This window comes from Arachis stenosperma, chromosome 4 (genome assembly GCF_014773155.1).
Source record: "Arachis stenosperma cultivar V10309 chromosome 4, arast.V10309.gnm1.PFL2, whole genome shotgun sequence".
Lineage (NCBI taxonomy): Eukaryota > Viridiplantae > Streptophyta > Magnoliopsida > Fabales > Fabaceae > Arachis > Arachis stenosperma.
The window spans coordinates 118,390,071-118,407,347 of record NC_080380.1 but is presented as its reverse complement, the minus strand read 5'-3'; the positions used below and the strand labels follow the sequence as shown (position 1 = coordinate 118,407,347).

General features: G+C 31.5%; 1 pseudogene; it reads left to right on the top strand.

Moving 5' to 3' along the window:
• The first annotated feature begins 9,849 nt into the window (after positions 1-9,849).
• On the top strand, positions 9,850-12,587 carry LOC130975377 (UDP-glucuronic acid decarboxylase 6-like; annotated as a pseudogene).
• The last annotated feature ends 4,690 nt before the right edge of the window (positions 12,588-17,277 follow it).

Sequence of the window (17,277 nt, the reverse complement as noted above, 5' to 3'; positions counted from 1 at the left end):
ATTAAAATAAGAAAAAAATACTTAAACTAAAACAAAGAAAGCCTTTAAAAAGGTCAAATATCATGCATAAAATAAAATGTACTAACTAATTCACCTAAAAATTTCTTAATCTAAATCAGAAAAAACATATACTCCTGACATCAACCACTTATGTTATCATCCTCATCATCACTAGAGCCTGTCCCAAGCTCATCTTCTGCAGGATCAGACAAAGTTGAAGGAAGTGGGACATTCAACTTTTTATACAAAGCATGAATTATTTTTTTAGTAGAACTAATTCTTTTCTGTTGAACCTTTACTTGACGTCCTTGATCTTTTAACTTGTGCTCAGCATCATTCAATTTAACCTTTTGTTTTGACCACTGGAGAATACATAAATCAAAACAAAATGTTAAATTCAAAGACATTGGCAAATGATAGAAAAAGAAAAGTGTTAGTAGAGTTGAAGGAAAACTACTATCATTGTTAATAGGATCAAGAGTTTGTATTGAATCAACAACCATAGAACGAAGGGAAAGAAGCTAAGCTTTTTTCAATATGTCCTGAAAACTAAATTAAGATAAAAAAACATACAAGTATTTAGACTTTACCATACAGTTCTTGCAAGTTAAGGCTATTACATGAAATAATTGCTTAATAGGACCCAGACAATAAATTCAATAAAAATCCATGTATAAAATAGAAAATAATATAGCAAAAAGAATGCTAGCAGCAAAACTAATCAGAAGAAATCCAAATTTCCACCTCAATATCAACACCTAAATATAAATATATATCTAATTTAATCCTAAGGCGTTATGCTCTGTTACCAATTTTCTCAAGGCTCTGTCACATGACACAAAACAAAATAAATGCAATCAAATTAGAGAAGGTTAACTGATTCTAAACCCAAGGCACAGTCACAAATCAAATGTTAAATTTCAGTGCCCACATAAGGAAAATCAAATATTATCCCAAACTACAATACCAGGATGCAGGAAAGAAACCCAATAAAAGCTAACCTCTTCACCAGACACATATAAAACTCAAGACGCTTTGCCTTAACTGCAACCCTTTGCTATCATTGTTTCCATCTTCCAATCAAATTGTGACAATAAAAGAAAGCATCAGTGGTAAGAGTTTTGTATCCTCTTAATTTAAAAGAAATCAAATTGAACTCCTCCCAAGTCCAATCAGTAAAATCTGAAACAAGATAGATAATAATATCATTACAATCCACAAGATCGATTCTGTTACAAGTGAGCCAATCATTTCACTTCATTTGTATCCTCTTAATTTATTTTGTGGCATTACGGATGCGATTCAGAAAGAACTTATTGTATAAATATTGCTCTCATAAAATTTTAGTACCAGAAATAAAATCTCTCACAATGACATATTTATAAAGTTTAACTTTAATGCACTTTCAGGTTAAGCAATTTTAGACATGCATTCTATTAGATAAAGTCACCTAGCAAAAGTAAACTACTTTTTTACATTGATTGTAGAAACCAACAAGCTTAGGATCTTTCAACTTGTATAACTTTTACTACAAAACTTCAATTAGGCTAAAGTTTGGTTTGGAATCTCCTAACTTATCTAGCAACAAGTGTGTCTTAGTTGCAACCCAATTGCTATTCAATTCTAAGAGTTACAAGCATTGAAAGTTGATGCATAACTTGCTAAAAACTAGTTCTTTCCAACTTAAATCATTAACTTTCAAAAATTCACAACTCCCAATCCTTAACTCCTAAAGTTCTGAAGTTTTAGAGAAATAAACCAAGTTAATCAAATTTTAAAACAAAATTGGTTTCGCTCCAAAACTTAGCTCGTAGGAGTCGCAGTACAACAAACAAGTTGCTGCCCTATTTGAACTTTTCTGCTGCAGGATAGATTTATCGACCTAATTTTAAAAATTCCCAATAAATTGTGTATTTAACGAAAAGGCCTCAAATTTTCCAGTCTAGCTCCACATATTCCCAAGTTTAATCCAGATTTTGTCCCATGCAATTTCGATCATCATAGAATTATTTATAGCTTTCTAAAGTTTCTAACTTCGTTTAGAAGTAATACAGAAAATCAGATTTTACCATTCATCTTTGAAAAAATATAACTAATTCTCTAGTTAAAACAAAACCTTCAAAATTAAATATTAATAACTATACTTGTTGTAGTTCACTTAGCTTTTAATCTCATAACATTCCAATCTTTATTAAGCTGCTGGTTCACTTTCAAAGTTGCCATTTAATTTCAAAACTCGAATTTTTCAGCAAGCAATTCAACATCTCAAATTCAATCCTTTAAATATTCTCTAAGCCCAATTCCAATCAATCATCAACTAAATCCATCACCAATACAATAATCATATAACCAGCTCAACAGCAACAAATTCAACATAATCCATCAAAATTTAGAAGTTTCATCAATCACTCATCAACAATTCATATTCCACCCATGATCAATCTATTTCACAAAATCCACAATTTCAATCAATTCACAGCCACAATTCAACATCCACAATTCAACATCTACACAACCAATCAATTACTCACAATAATTGAACCTATTTGCAGTTATTCAATAAACTTTATAAGTCTTCTTAAATTAAAATTGTTTAAAATTTAAACCCCTACCTCAATGTCGCAATCGTATTATTTAACTCAAAAATCTCCTTTATCCCCAATCGTGGCAGCAGCAGCGACAATTCCAACGTAACCGGGACAGAGGCAGCGACACCAACTATGATCACAGCAACAATTTCAATATTTTCGGCAGAACACAGCAGTACTAAAACAAAGATATTGGCTACCGTAATTAGAAAAAGAATATAACAGAGAAATAATGCTAAACAGAACAAGAGTGGAAGCGTTACAAGGTTTTGACCGGGAGAATCGATGTCAGAATGAAAAGGATGGCGCAACAACTTGTCTTCTCTGGTGACAAGCTTCAACTGTGATAATTCCAGTAAACTCAACAGAGTCAAGAACATCAGAAGCAAGTGCATGGTTGTTACAAAGCAAACAAGGTTCAGAGGTGGTGATTATGATAGTTAGGCACGATTAACTCATCATGAATTCCGGCGGCGACCAGGAATTCCAGCGGCGGCAGAGGAAGGGCTCCTCCTCTGTTGCGTCACTTCCTCACATGCGTTGCTTCCTTCCTTTCTGCGGTAGCATCAACGGCGACCTCCTCTCCTTGTTTGGTTCCTCCCAACGATGGTGGCGGCTTCCATCAACGGCAGCGGCAGCAAGGCGCAGCGACTGTGGTAACGAAGATGAGCTCCTCTTCCTCGCGTCGCGTCTGTCTCCCTCAACGTCTCTTCAAAGCAAATCTCTCTCTCCTCCAGCGCCTCAACGACAACGGTGACGGCAGTAAGGATCCAGCCGCGTCGTCCCCTTTTCTCTTCCCCTCTTCTCCCTCGAGCTCCCCCTTTTCCCTTCTCTGTTTCCCTCCTCTGAGTGTTGTGTGCGTGTGTTTAGCGATTTAGGGTAGTAAATTGAGAAATTTGGGATATTAGTGTTTTTATTAGAAATTTTTAGGACTAAGGTAAAATATACACGAGTAATATAATAATTTTATAAAATATTTGAGATAAAATAACAATTCAAAAATTAAATATAATATTATAAAAATTATTTTTAAAATATATAAAATTTTATTTATTAATATATCAATGAATTTAAATAATTATTTTTAATTTAAATTATAAAGTAGATATACTAATAATCATATTTTATAAAATATGGTTTAAATCCTAATATTAATTATCTAAATTAAATCATATAACTTTTTATTATTTTTCCGTCACCATGACTTTAATTTCAATTTATATGAAATAACTAATTATAATAAAAGTTATACAAAAATATTAACTAATTTAAACTTAAAGTATTTATAAAAATCCATTTAATCATTCCTAATAAATTAATCTCTAAGAGCTCAATTTAATAAAATAAACTGTAATTTAATCAAAATACAAATTTTTTAAATTAAATTATATAATATTTCTATTATTGAATTTTAGTTTCAAATTATATGAAATAACCAATTATAAAAATTACATAAGAATTGTAATTAACTTAACTTGAAATATTTAATAAAACTAATCTAATTATTCTTAATTGATCAATTTTTAAAAATAAAGATTTCTTATTAATAAAATAAGTCATAACTTTTTCATAATAAAAATGACTTAAATTAGATTGTACAATTCTTTTTTATTTTTCAATTACTAAAATTATACAAGATATTCCATTATATAAAATTACTTAAGAATATTAATTGGTTTAAAATAAAATTATCTCCGAATCTATTTAATTATTTCTAATAAAATAATTTCTAAAATTAAAAAGTTTAAACTTAATAAGATAAAATCACAATTTATTCATTTTTAAATTTTCAAAAATGCGGGATGTATAGGGGTGAAAAAAGGTCAGGCAGCTTGCCAGGGGCCTATTATAAAATAGGCACAGGCTCAGACTCTTATAAAAGCCTTATTATGTTAATAAGTCAGGCTCACTAATTAGTCTTATAGACCTGTCAGACCTGCTTGGGCTTGTTAATACATAATTACATATATAAATAATTTTTTTATTATTAAAAAAATTATGAGATATTTTAAATTTACTATATTTAATTATAAATAATTTTGTATATTTTACATACTTTAAAATTTAAATTTTTTTATAAATATTAAATATCACATATTAAATATAAATATGTTTATTAAAAAATATTTTTTTAAATAATATTTATATTTTTGTAAAAAAAATTATCAGGCCTTTTAACAGGCTTCAGGCCAGACCAGGCTGAATAACAGGCTAGTCTTAGTACTTTAAAAAAACTATAGCAGGCTGCAGGCCAAGTTCAGGCCAATTGACTACATAATACGCCAGGCCTGTTAAGAACAAAGCCTGGCCTGTTTCTACCCCTAGGGATGTGTAGGGGTGAAAAAAGGCCAGGCGGCCTGTTATAAAATAGACACAGGCTCAGACTCTTATAAAAGCCTTATTTTGTTAATAGGGCAGGGCCAGACTCATTAATTAGCCTTATAGACCTGTCAGGTCTACCTAGACTTGTTAGTACATAATTACATATATAAATAATTTTTTTATTATTAAAAAAATTATGAGATATTTTAAATTTATTATATTTAATTATAAATAATTTTGTATATCTTACATACTTTAAAATTTAAATTTTATTATAAATATTAAATATCATATATTACATTTAAATATGTTTATTAAAAAAATAATATTTTTTAAATAATATTTTTATTTTTATAAAAAAAAATTATCAGACCTTTTAACAGGCTTCAGGTCAGGCCAGGCTGAATAACAGGCTAGGCTTAGTACTTTAAAAAAAATCTATAGCAGGCTACAGGCTAGACTCAGGCCAATTGACTACATAACAGGCCAGGGAACCAAAATAATAGCCCTTATCATAAAAACAGAGAGATAGAGGGAAGAAATAGTTACCTTTTATTATTCGTGGTGAGGGTTGAGCATCAATTGAAGGATAGACAGTGACGATTAAAAACTGATGCACTTTCAAACAGAATTTACAAATGATATTATTTTCATCCCAAATTTGTGCGAAAAAATTTTAGCTACTTGGAAGGGTAAGCTATAGTAAAAGCATTTAAGACAAATTATAGACAAATTTGGGATAGAATTAATATTTTTCAAAATGCGTCCCAAATCCGTCTGAAGTTATTGCACATATTCAGATGGAATACAGATGAATTATAGTTTTTGTCCAAAATGTGATGTTAATCTATTTGAAAAATTTGGCGCTATCCAAAAAAATTTGGCGCCAAAATTTGGGACAAAATTCAGACAAATTTAGGATAGAATATATTATTCCAATGTCTCCACTAAAAGTTGTTCAACATTTGTCTCAAATTTGTCCGAAATGAAAAAGTCATTCAGACGGAATAAATTTCGTTTGACATTTTTGTCCGAAAAAGCTCTATTTCTAGTAGTGAATCAAGCAGCTTGAGAATGATTAGTTTGAGTAGGCTAAGAGAAAAACTTTAGATATTGGACCAAGCTTTTGCCATCAATAATCCATACACAACACATTCAAAAAATTCCATGCATCATATCTTTCTCTCATAACCCCTTCTAACATATGGCATTTTAATTTAGAACATCTTTTTAGACATAGACTTCATTTGTTACAAAAATAATTTTCTATTATTACTTCGGACCAAGATAAAGAAAATTCTCAAATAAAAATTTTTTTTATTATTTTTTAATAGTGTGAGTAGAGCTAGCACAATTTTTGGATTATTACATTTAGATATATGGGAGTCTTTTCGTCAAAACTTAATACATAATCATAAATATTTTTTAACTATTGTTGACAATTTTAGTCGTTTTACTTGGATTATTTTTCTAAAATCAAAGAGTGAGGTCTCACAATATGTTAAAAATTTTGTTACACTTGTTGAAGCTCAATTCAACTCAAAGGTTAAAATTATTCGATAATGGTCCGAAAATTTTTCTCAATAATTTTTACTCTTTCAAAGATATTTTTTATCAAAGAAGTTGTTTGAGACTCCTCAACAAAATTGCAGAGTTAAAGCAAGCATGAACACATTTTAAATGTGGCTCGTGCTTTTATATATTTCAATCTAACTTATCTCTTAAATTTTGGTCATATGCAATTAATCATGCTGTTTATTTAATAAATAGAGTTCCTTCTTCGGCTCTCAATTTTAAAACCCTTTTTTAGACATTATTCCAAAAATATTTTGATTATGATAATCTCAAAATTTTTCGGTGTTTGTGTTGTTTCTACTCTCACTAATTATCATTCCAAATTTGATCCTGGTGCAAATAAAACACATTTTTTTTGTTATCAAAATGGTTATAAAGGATTCATTGTTTATATTTTAGCCAAAAAAAGAGTTATTGTATCTAAAAATATAGTTTTTTTTAACTACAATTTTTCTTAGTCAAACAAAAATACTAAAATTGAAATATAAATATTGATCCACATATCTCTCTTCCACTAATAACCTAAACAACAGCTCTTCCATTTGATCGGCTATTTAGATCATTATACCTACCTATTCCTAATGGACTTCCACCTTTATCCCATGACCCATCCATTCTTCCCACTAACACAAGTTCCAGATCTTTCCCTAATTCCACAAATCAACCTCCACTTTCCGTTTCTCCTAAAACCTTGACCCCCACCCCCACTCCTCGATCTCCCTCTACTTCTCACCCACTTTCTTCTCCAGTTAATTCTCCCATCACTGCAAGCACAACGGACACTTCGTCTCCCTCCTCTAACCCTCATTCTTTTTCTCAATTTTTTTCGACCTTGTGCCACCATCTTCCAACCCCGATATCAACACTTCCCATCCTATTCTACCATGTTGGAGCTAGCACATCCATAAACCCTCTTCTTCACCTTCAGGATTACATCTGCAACTTGACTCTTGCCTTTCTAAGCTCTGCATCCTCACACTGTCAGTATTCAATTTCTGTTGTTATTTTTTTTCTTTTTTTCTCACATTCATAGGAGTTATATATCATTCCTCTATACTTAGCATGAGCCGAAATTGTTTCAGGAAGCCAATCAGGTTTCTCATTGGCATCTTGTCATGAAGGAATAGTTGACTGCGTTGGACTTGAATAGAATGTGGTCTATTATTAATCGTCTCCCAACAATGAAATTCATCAGTTGTAAGTGGGTATATAAGATCAAGATCCACCCAAATGGCTCAGTTGAGCTTATAAAGCTTGGTTAGTCACAAAGGATTTTACACAAATAAAGGGGGTGGATTTTTTAAAGACTTTCTCACTAGTACTAAAACCTGCCACTATCAGAAATTGTATTGGCCGTAGCATCCATCAAAAGGTGGCCAATTTATCATCTAGATGTAAATAATACTTTTTTGCACAGTAATCTTACAAAAGTTGTGTATATAGAACTCCCTCCTGGTCTTCCTTCCATAAATCCAAATCAATGTTGCTACTTGCATAAGTCTCTGTATGGTCTTAAGTAATCAATGGAATGTGGTATGAAAAGCTTTTTCTCCTTTTTCTTTCTCGTGGGTATCAATAGACATTGTTTGACTATAGTTTTTCATTAAATTTTTGGGTAGTGAAATTTGTATTTTGCTTATCTATATTGATGATATTGTTATCATTGGCAATTTCCTCTCTGAAATAACAGAAATAAAGAGAACACTTTATGCTTATTTTAGAATCAAGGATCTCGGTCAATTCAAGTACTTCTTAAGCATTGAAGTGGCACACTCTAGTAAGGAAATTTCTCTTTCTCAGCACAAATATTGTGTTGATCTCTTGAATGATTCTAAACTTCTGGGTGCTAAGCCTGTTGTTGTTCCTATGGAAAGCACCATTAGACTTCATCAAGACAATAGTTTTCCTCAACTAGATCCTTTTGTGTATCGTCGATTGGTTGGTCAGCTTGTTTATCTTACAACTACTCAACCCGACATCATTTACGCTACGCAGCAACTTAGTCAATTCAAGCACACTCCTACACAAGTGCATTACAAAACAACAATCAGAATACTTCATTACTTAAAGATTAATTCGGGACTTGGTCTATTTTTCCCTAAAAGTTCTGCTCTTTGAATTTTTGGGTTCAGTGATTCTGATTAGGCTGGGTGTCTGGACACTCATCTTTCTGTCACTATTTACTGTTTTTTCATCAGGGAATCATTCATTTCTTGGAAAACTAAAAAATAAACTATTGTGGCGCGATCTTTCACGAAAGTCGAGTACCGTGCTCTTGCCAACACTACTTGTGAACTTCTTTGGATTTTGAATTTGTTGACATTTCTTCAAATTTCTTGTAATCGTCCCCCAAATCTATTTTGTGATAACCAAAGCGTTCTCCACATTGCTGCGAATCTTGTTTTAATTTCCATGAACGAACCAATTATTTGGAAGTTGATTGTCATTTTGTTCATCAAAAAGCCCAACCTAGAATCATGAAGTTACTCCTGATTCCCTCCTTTAGGAAATTGGCAAACATATTTACTAAGTCTCTTCCCACTCATTTCTTTCATGTCAATCTCTCCAAGTTGGAGATTTACGACTTATACCATCCTCTTGCTTTCGAGGGCATATTAGACAAACCATTATCTTCAGCCCAACACAACAATACACAAGCTTAACAGTCATAATATTATTTTTTTCCACTTTTATCTTTTATTATCTTTGCACATTCTATAACTAGTGACTCAGCAAAGATTTTTTTCATTAGGTTATTATCGGAATTTTTCTATTAGAATTGATAGACTAACATAGTTTTCAGAGCAGTAAATACACATAATATTTAACTCTTTTTAGCTCTATCAAAAAAAATTTGTTATTACATTTATTCTATTTTAAATGATGAAAAATCTTCTTTTCCCTACTATATTGTAAAACTTTTATGGTCTATATCGTAATCTTCTTTTAATATATGAAAGCTTATTATGTTGGACAAAAAGCCAGCCAAACTATTTTATTTAAAAATGGTAGATTATTATTAATTTATTACTACCTACACACCATAAGAAACAGTGTAATTATCAATGCCATGCATCTACACACTATAAAACGGTGTTCTGATCATAGATCTGTGTCAGGCTTGTGATTTAGGATTGTGGATTGATGTCTCTCTTTCTCTGCTTAAGTCAGGTCCATTCTCTCTTTCCCTCTCTCTTTCTTTTTTCCAATGATTGTTACTTAATTGTCCTGGTCCATTTGCTTGGTTTCAATTTGATTTAGTTCATGAAGTTTTGATGTTTTTAACTAATTAATGTGTGCAAAGGCTCATAATAAGTATTGACCATTTGAAAATTAGTTCAGGATTTAAACTTGAGAGATTTTGACAATGGCAGCCAATGCTTCTAATGGATCAGCAAAGCAACCTCCTCAGCCATCTCCCTTGTGCTTCTCCAAGTTCTTTCAGGTCATCCCTCACATGACATTCTGTTATTCTGATTATTTTTTATTACTTTTGTTTCTTTAGATCCAATTATGTCAATGAATTGGCAATCTACTATTGATGGTCTCTCATAGAGTCCTGTATTTACATATACTCCCCTTCTCTTATAAATGAATCTTTGATTATTGGATCTGGTAAATGTTACTCCTTTGGTTTCAAAATAACTATGAATTTGGATAATGTAACCAAGTAGTACATGAGAAAAATTAAATTTTAGCACATATAGGTCAGTTATACTACTTTCCCATATCGCTATCACGTTAGCAAGGTTTATATCACGTGGAAGATGTGTATGCAAAATCATATTACATCTCATGATTGAGAAGTGAGAACTCATTTATTACCTGGATAATGTTTTTGCCAAGAAACCTTCTTTTTATTCATAGCCATTTCTTTTTCTCCATCTTTACACAAATTATTGGTTCCCTAACTCTTTCTCATTAAAAATAGTCTAATATGAGAATTTTGGTTATTGGAGGAGCTGGATTTATTGGCTTTCACCTAGTTGACAGATTGATGGAAAATGAGAAAATGAGGTTAGTGCAGTTGAGATCTTTATATAATGCTATGCATAGATCTAAAGTGTATTTGTGATTTAACAAGTGCTATATACAACTTTAGTACATCATCTCACCATGTGTTCGTCTAATCAGGTCATAGTCATTGATAACTTCTTCACTGGATCTAAAGACAACCTTAGAAAGTGGAATAGTCATCCTAGATTTGAGTTAATTTGTCACGATATAGTCTTTGCATTTTCTTTCTGTTGCAAGAAGCTTGGTAGTTAGATAAGATATGAAAATAACTTTTCTTTATTTCCTTGTGCTTACTTCTCTTTTACTATTTGTAGATGTCACGGAGCAATTACCGGTGGAGGTTGATCAAATTTACCACCTTGCTTTTCCTACTTCTCCGATTTTCTACAAATACAATCCTATAAAGGTGGAGTTTTTTAGAGTCTCGTCTATTTTTTTACAAAAATCTTTCCATGTGTTACACTGTCAATGGTATATTATTTTATTTATTTAGTAAGTTTTTGTTAAACTATCTAATAGTTGATGGAATAACTTTGCAGACCATAAAAACAAATGTGATTGGAACACTGAACATGCTCGGCGGGCTGGCTAAGTGAGTGGGAAAGGTTAGGGATCTATGTTTATTATTTATTTTATAATCTAAACTTCTTGTGAAAATTGTTTTTGCTAATTTGTAATTTTGTTCAACAGGATTTTACTTACATCCACTTCAGAGGTATATGGAGATCCTTTTGTGCATCCACAACCAGAAACCTATTGAGGAAATGTTAACTCTATTGGTATATATTTTTCAGTGGACATAAATACATATATATTCCAAATCTTGTTGAGGGTCATATTCTAAGCGTAAAATATGTGCATGCAGGAGTTCGAAGTTGTTACGATGAAAGCTAGCGAGTTGCAGAAACTTTGATGTTTCATTATTATATGCAGAAACTTTTGCTCTGTCAGTGTCTCCTGAACTCACTAACTCGTGTATTTTAGTTTCGTTATTCCCATGTGGGAGCCTTCTGCATTTTATTCAATTAGCCCTTTCTACATCTCGCTTTGTCGGATCTGTTGGATAGGACAACATCCAATTCTCCAATTGCATCATTTTATTTTTTGTAGATTTCATTTGTTGGTAAATTGAAAAGAATGATTCTTTACTGTCTTGTCTATATTTAGTTAGAAGTTGAGTGTGTTTGATTTTTTTTGAATAATTGTATTTTGTAGCGGGCCCTCATGACATTACTTGATCCAACACTTAGCTTGGACAATTTGATTTACATTGGATATAGTGGTAATCCTGCTATAGCTTTACAAATTACTCATAGAAGATCAGCAGATTGCAAGAAGCAAACAACAGAAAGAAATGTGTTCCAATGCTATGTTCTTGGTTCTAAAATGTAGGGAAATCTGCTTTGCTAAATTCATTCTTGGAAATGTGTGATTTTGTACCGATCATCTTAGTCTAATTCCCCAATTATATGCCGCTTCCTTATATTCTAAATTTGAGTCTATAACCAAGTAAAATTTAATATGCTTATACTGTTTATTGCTAATTTGCTTCAAATCAACAACTTCATATATTGATTGTGCAAGCCTTTCTGAGATAGTTATACTCCTACAACAATTGAGTAGTATGCAACAAATGTAGTTGAACTAATCGGGGTGAGTATTATGATGAGAAAATGTGATAATCAGTTAAGTGATTTTGATAATATAATATTGCATTTCTCTTATGTTTTTTCCTGAATCTAATTCACTCTTGGTGATAAATACATACAAACTCCTGTAGATCTTATTTTTAACCCTAATATTTATCATATAGGGAACTAGAAAAACTCTTATATTGCACGAGATACCAGAGGATGGCGTATCAAAGTTTTTGTCAAATCAGAATTTTTTGGTTGCATGTGATATAGCTCTTTTTGTGTATGACAGGTGCGGTGCAAAATTTTCATGGCTTAATGCTTTTGCTGCCTCATAGTTATAGGACTGCTGGTTTACATTATTGACACTACAACACTTCTGACAGATAGCGACAGCAGTTTTCCAGTGGTTGTAGAAATCTGCCACTGGATGAAATATAGCGGCGGTTGATGCAGCGGCTAGTTGTGGGGTTATTATTCGTTTAAAATTTAACGGCGGTTATGGTCAACCGCTGCTAAATGTAACAAAATGCATGAGATAGTTGCTGACTCAGAATTTACTTTTAGTGGCGCTTTCATTCCAACCGCCGCCAAATTTGTTTAATTCCTCACTCTCATATTTAGATTTAGTCTCTTTTTAAAAACCAACAGAGTATAAACTACTTTAGTTCTCACCAGTTTCATTAATGTTGTGACAGAAAAATACTATCTTTCGCAAATATAGAATTTTTTTACTGGTAAATAAATTGAGTTTGCCCGTATTTTAATTTTCGATATATTCTAATACGTTAATTTTGAGCAATATGTTTCAGTCATTGTTACCTAAACTGTAACACTATTTTTGGATTTGTTTTGCGTAAAAAAAATTAATCACTTTAAAAATATATATTTTTTTAATCATGTGAACAAAATTACAAATTAGATTTTCTCATTTACTATAAGATCTTATAAGTTTGCATTCAAGCATAAATGTAAAAGAAATATGTAAGAAATGTATCGATTAATGTTAATTTTAGTCGAGCATAAATTAAACTAAGGCTTTCCAAAAATATACCTTATTCAACCTGAATAATGAAATTCTTAAAGTAGTCATAGATGTAATATTGCGATCAAAACCATTAAACTAACGGGAATCAATCTAAGTCTTAAAATACAAGGTCAAAATTTCTCTTCAACATCGTATTTACCAGTTTTTTTATCAAATCGAAGCCCCTATTTGTAACATGTACATAATCTTGTCTTTATTAGTCATCCAAAGTTTCTTTGTCTTCTTCTGAGACCTTATTGAGATCAGACTGCATGGAAATGTCAATTCCAATGGAGAAGATTTTATCTAAATTTTTTTCTAAATCAATCTCTGTTCCATTTAGACTATCATTAACTACTTTACCTGAATATTCAGGTAACACTAAAAATATCAACATCCATACAACAATATAAGGCTACCCAGAAGAAATCGTGAACTCCAAATTCGTCAGATATTAATTTAGAGAAAACATGGTACGTTAATATCATAAGAAACTTTTAAAACAAAACAAAATAAACAATAATTACCATCTCCCTTATTAGTACTTTGAGCATATCTCTTAGAAAGAAGATCTGTAATTTGTAATTCTATATACTTCATTTTCCCCTGTGATGCAATATCCAACTCAACAACATGGTTGTTTTTGAAGAGCGTCTACATAATAAAAGATATAGTTCATGATATTTTTTGCAAAATATACTATTTATTTACAATGAATTTTCTATATTAGAAATCTGTTTTTTACTTTCAATTCAGCAAGTATGTCTTCAGAGCTCTTTCCAAATACATGTGTAACAAAAATATAACCAAACCTCTTTTCGTACATTGATCTCTATTTATGAAGTTTCTACAAATTTGAATGTTAACATAACAGATATTATTGCAACAAATTTAGTTCTCGTATATAAACTTAACATATACATTATTCAATTAATTAATAAGTATATGCCTAAGGAATGAACCTGAAGGGTATAATTGTTTTTCATTTCTAATTATTCCTTGAAACAAGAGTGTCATGGTATAGCTTCCAACCAACACCTAACATTCACTTTACGAAATCATATGTCTCTAGCAACAGCAATTGCATGTTCCAACGAAGAGAATGGAAAGGCTACAACCATTTCTTTAGTGATGTTGTGCTTGCACAGCATGATGAAAACTCCTCCATTTAATTTTCCCTTGTTACTCCATCATTTTAAAATAACTAATATTTATTAGTCATAACAATATTAAAATTGTTAATGATTATTAGATATGTTATCTTTCAATAAAACTGGCATTAAGAACAACAACAATAACGATATAGATACTTTATTGTGGATTAACTTTATATAAAATTTTTTTTGGAAGAAATGGGAAAAAGCTTTAATTCATTAAAGTTGTCAATCCAGTAAACACTTAATTGAAATACAAAAATATAGATCGTAATGTAACCAGCCAACTACATACAAAAAGTAAGTGTATTAAACTTATTAAACACACAAATCTCCTTTAAAAGTTATTTTAACATTTCTCTTGTTTTCATTCTACAACATCATCAATATTTTCAGAAACATTGTCCGTAGAGTCTTCTGTATCATCATCCCTTGTCAAATGTAAATATCCAATGTCCTCTGCCGTTGAATTGTTCAACCATGGCTATGGAGAAAAATCAATTTCAGCTTCTCTATTCTCTTCTCCAATGTCATACAAGTCTCATGACTTCACATGAACCACTACACTCCATTCTTTATCTACTTCATTGTCCACATAGTATACGAGATGAACCTCTGATGCCAATATGTATGATTCATGGTCTTCTTGATCACCAGTATATATCAAACGAGAGAAGTTAACACTAGTAAGACCCAAATGATCTTGTTTGATTCCTCTAGTAGTAGTTGTATCCATCCAAACACACCTGAACAAACAATTGAGAACCGACAGCTGTAACTCAATTCAACTATATCTACAATTATGTTTACAATTTTGCCAAACTCCTGTCTTTCAAACTATAAATACACACAGGTATTACATAGGTAATGAGAGGAGACTAAAAGATTAGACTAGTCTCTCCAAAAGAGTAAGAACTTGCCAGATTGACTTGGTTATCAAAAAAACCCACTGAGATATAATAAAGAGAAGTAAATAGGTGAGAACCTGATAATTTTCACTTAGAAAAATGGTGCATACACATGCTAGATGCGTACGCACTGAATTTGCTACTACTGTTATTTCTGCAGAACCACATTTTAATCTCCAAACTTCAAAAGATCATAAGTTTCTCTAGAAAAATCATTTTGTCTTCGTTATTTAAAGACAATAAACTAGACATTCTAATTTTATGACAAAACAAATTCCACCAATTTTTAAGTTTTGATGGCCAAGTTTTGGCCCGTCGAATCTAGCTAAAAATCTATCAGAGTGTAGAATTTTCTGCAGCACCAGGATGACTCCACGCTAAGCCGATTCTTGCAATCGCTTTCCATCAAAACTCAACCAACATTCAAGACCAAACCATAATCATTCATCTTACCCCCTAGTTCTATCTATCTCTTCACTCAACAACTCACCAAATATCAAATTGCTATCTTAATCATCATACAATTGTTAATCAAACCTAAAATCACAAGTTGTTATAATCATCACATGTCCACTCCCAAAAATTTTAACCTATCATCATCATCAATCTCATTCTCAATAATTTAGATAATTACAAATATCAACATGATAGCATGCCAGAGGATAACTAAACATTAAAAGCCTCCAACCATTACCACTCAAATGCATCATTCAAAACAAGGCATTTCACTAAACCATCATCAACAACAATTTATCAATATCCTCATGTCAAATAGCTTAAAGTTTTACAAAATATTATATAATAGTTATTTGAAAATATAACCCACACCACAAATGCAGTGATCCCAAGCCTCTTGTGTAAATTCTGAAAAATTAATGAATAATTAAATAATAAATTAATTATTATTTAAAGAAATTAGAAAATTAAATTTTATAGTTTAGAGAAGTAAAAATATTTAAAATACGAATTTAGCCACTAATTTTAAAGATTTTGGCATAAAATCGGACTAATAGACCAAACCAGTTGGACCGGAGCCAAACCGTGACCAAGGCCCAACATATAAAACACATAACTCAGCCATTTCCTCCCCCAAATCATAAAGGACACGCTGAAACTTTGGGGTGAGGGGAGAAAGCAAAAACCTAAGCCCTAGCTCAACTTCAATTCCATATATCTTCCAATCCGGAGCTCCGATCGCCGCACCGTTTGGGGCCACGTGACTACTGTGTCAAGCTCTTCGAATCCATTGCAACAAAGTGGTAAGAAAGTTTTATTTTCTAACACAGCCTTCTTCTCTTTAGTTTTAAAATTTTGGAGTTTTGGTATTGAGGAATTGATTGATTTTGATGGTTTAGGTGAACTCTAGCAGCGAGTAATCACTGGGGTTCATCCAAAACATTTATGGGTACGGTAAGAAACTATTAAACTTTTGTGAATTATTGGATTAGTGAGTCCTATATTAATTATAGTGATATTGTATGGATTAGATTGAGTTTCATGTTGATTTGGTGGTTTGGAACAAAATTCTGGTGGTTGAGCTTGCAGAGTTGGTAATCAGAGACTTGGAGCTTATAGAGAAGAGGATTTTGAGGTATTCTACCCTTAGGGAGGAATCGATAAAGGTATAATTTTGGTTTCTCATAGTTAATGTATATGTTATGTGAAAACTTAGGCTGGTTGACCATAGGATAAGTTGAACTATATGAATTGTTGAGGATTAGTGATGAGTGATGGAAATTATTGAATGAATTTGTATGTTGACATGTTATGTATGAATGGGAAGTGTGTGTGAATGTGATAAGGGATATGTGGTGCTATTTTGGGTTGTGAAATAATGGATTTTGAATTGAGGATTTTGGAAAAATTAAGGTTTAGTGTTTTTGGATAAAAACTTATTTCTAACAAACTTCAGCAGGCCATAACTTGGTTTCCAGACCCTCAAATTTTTTTAAACTTATCTTAAATAAAAACAAGGTTTGTGAAGTTTACAACGTTCGAAGAACAGACTAAAAATATTTTTTTATGAAAAAGTTATGCTCGTTTGAAGTTGGG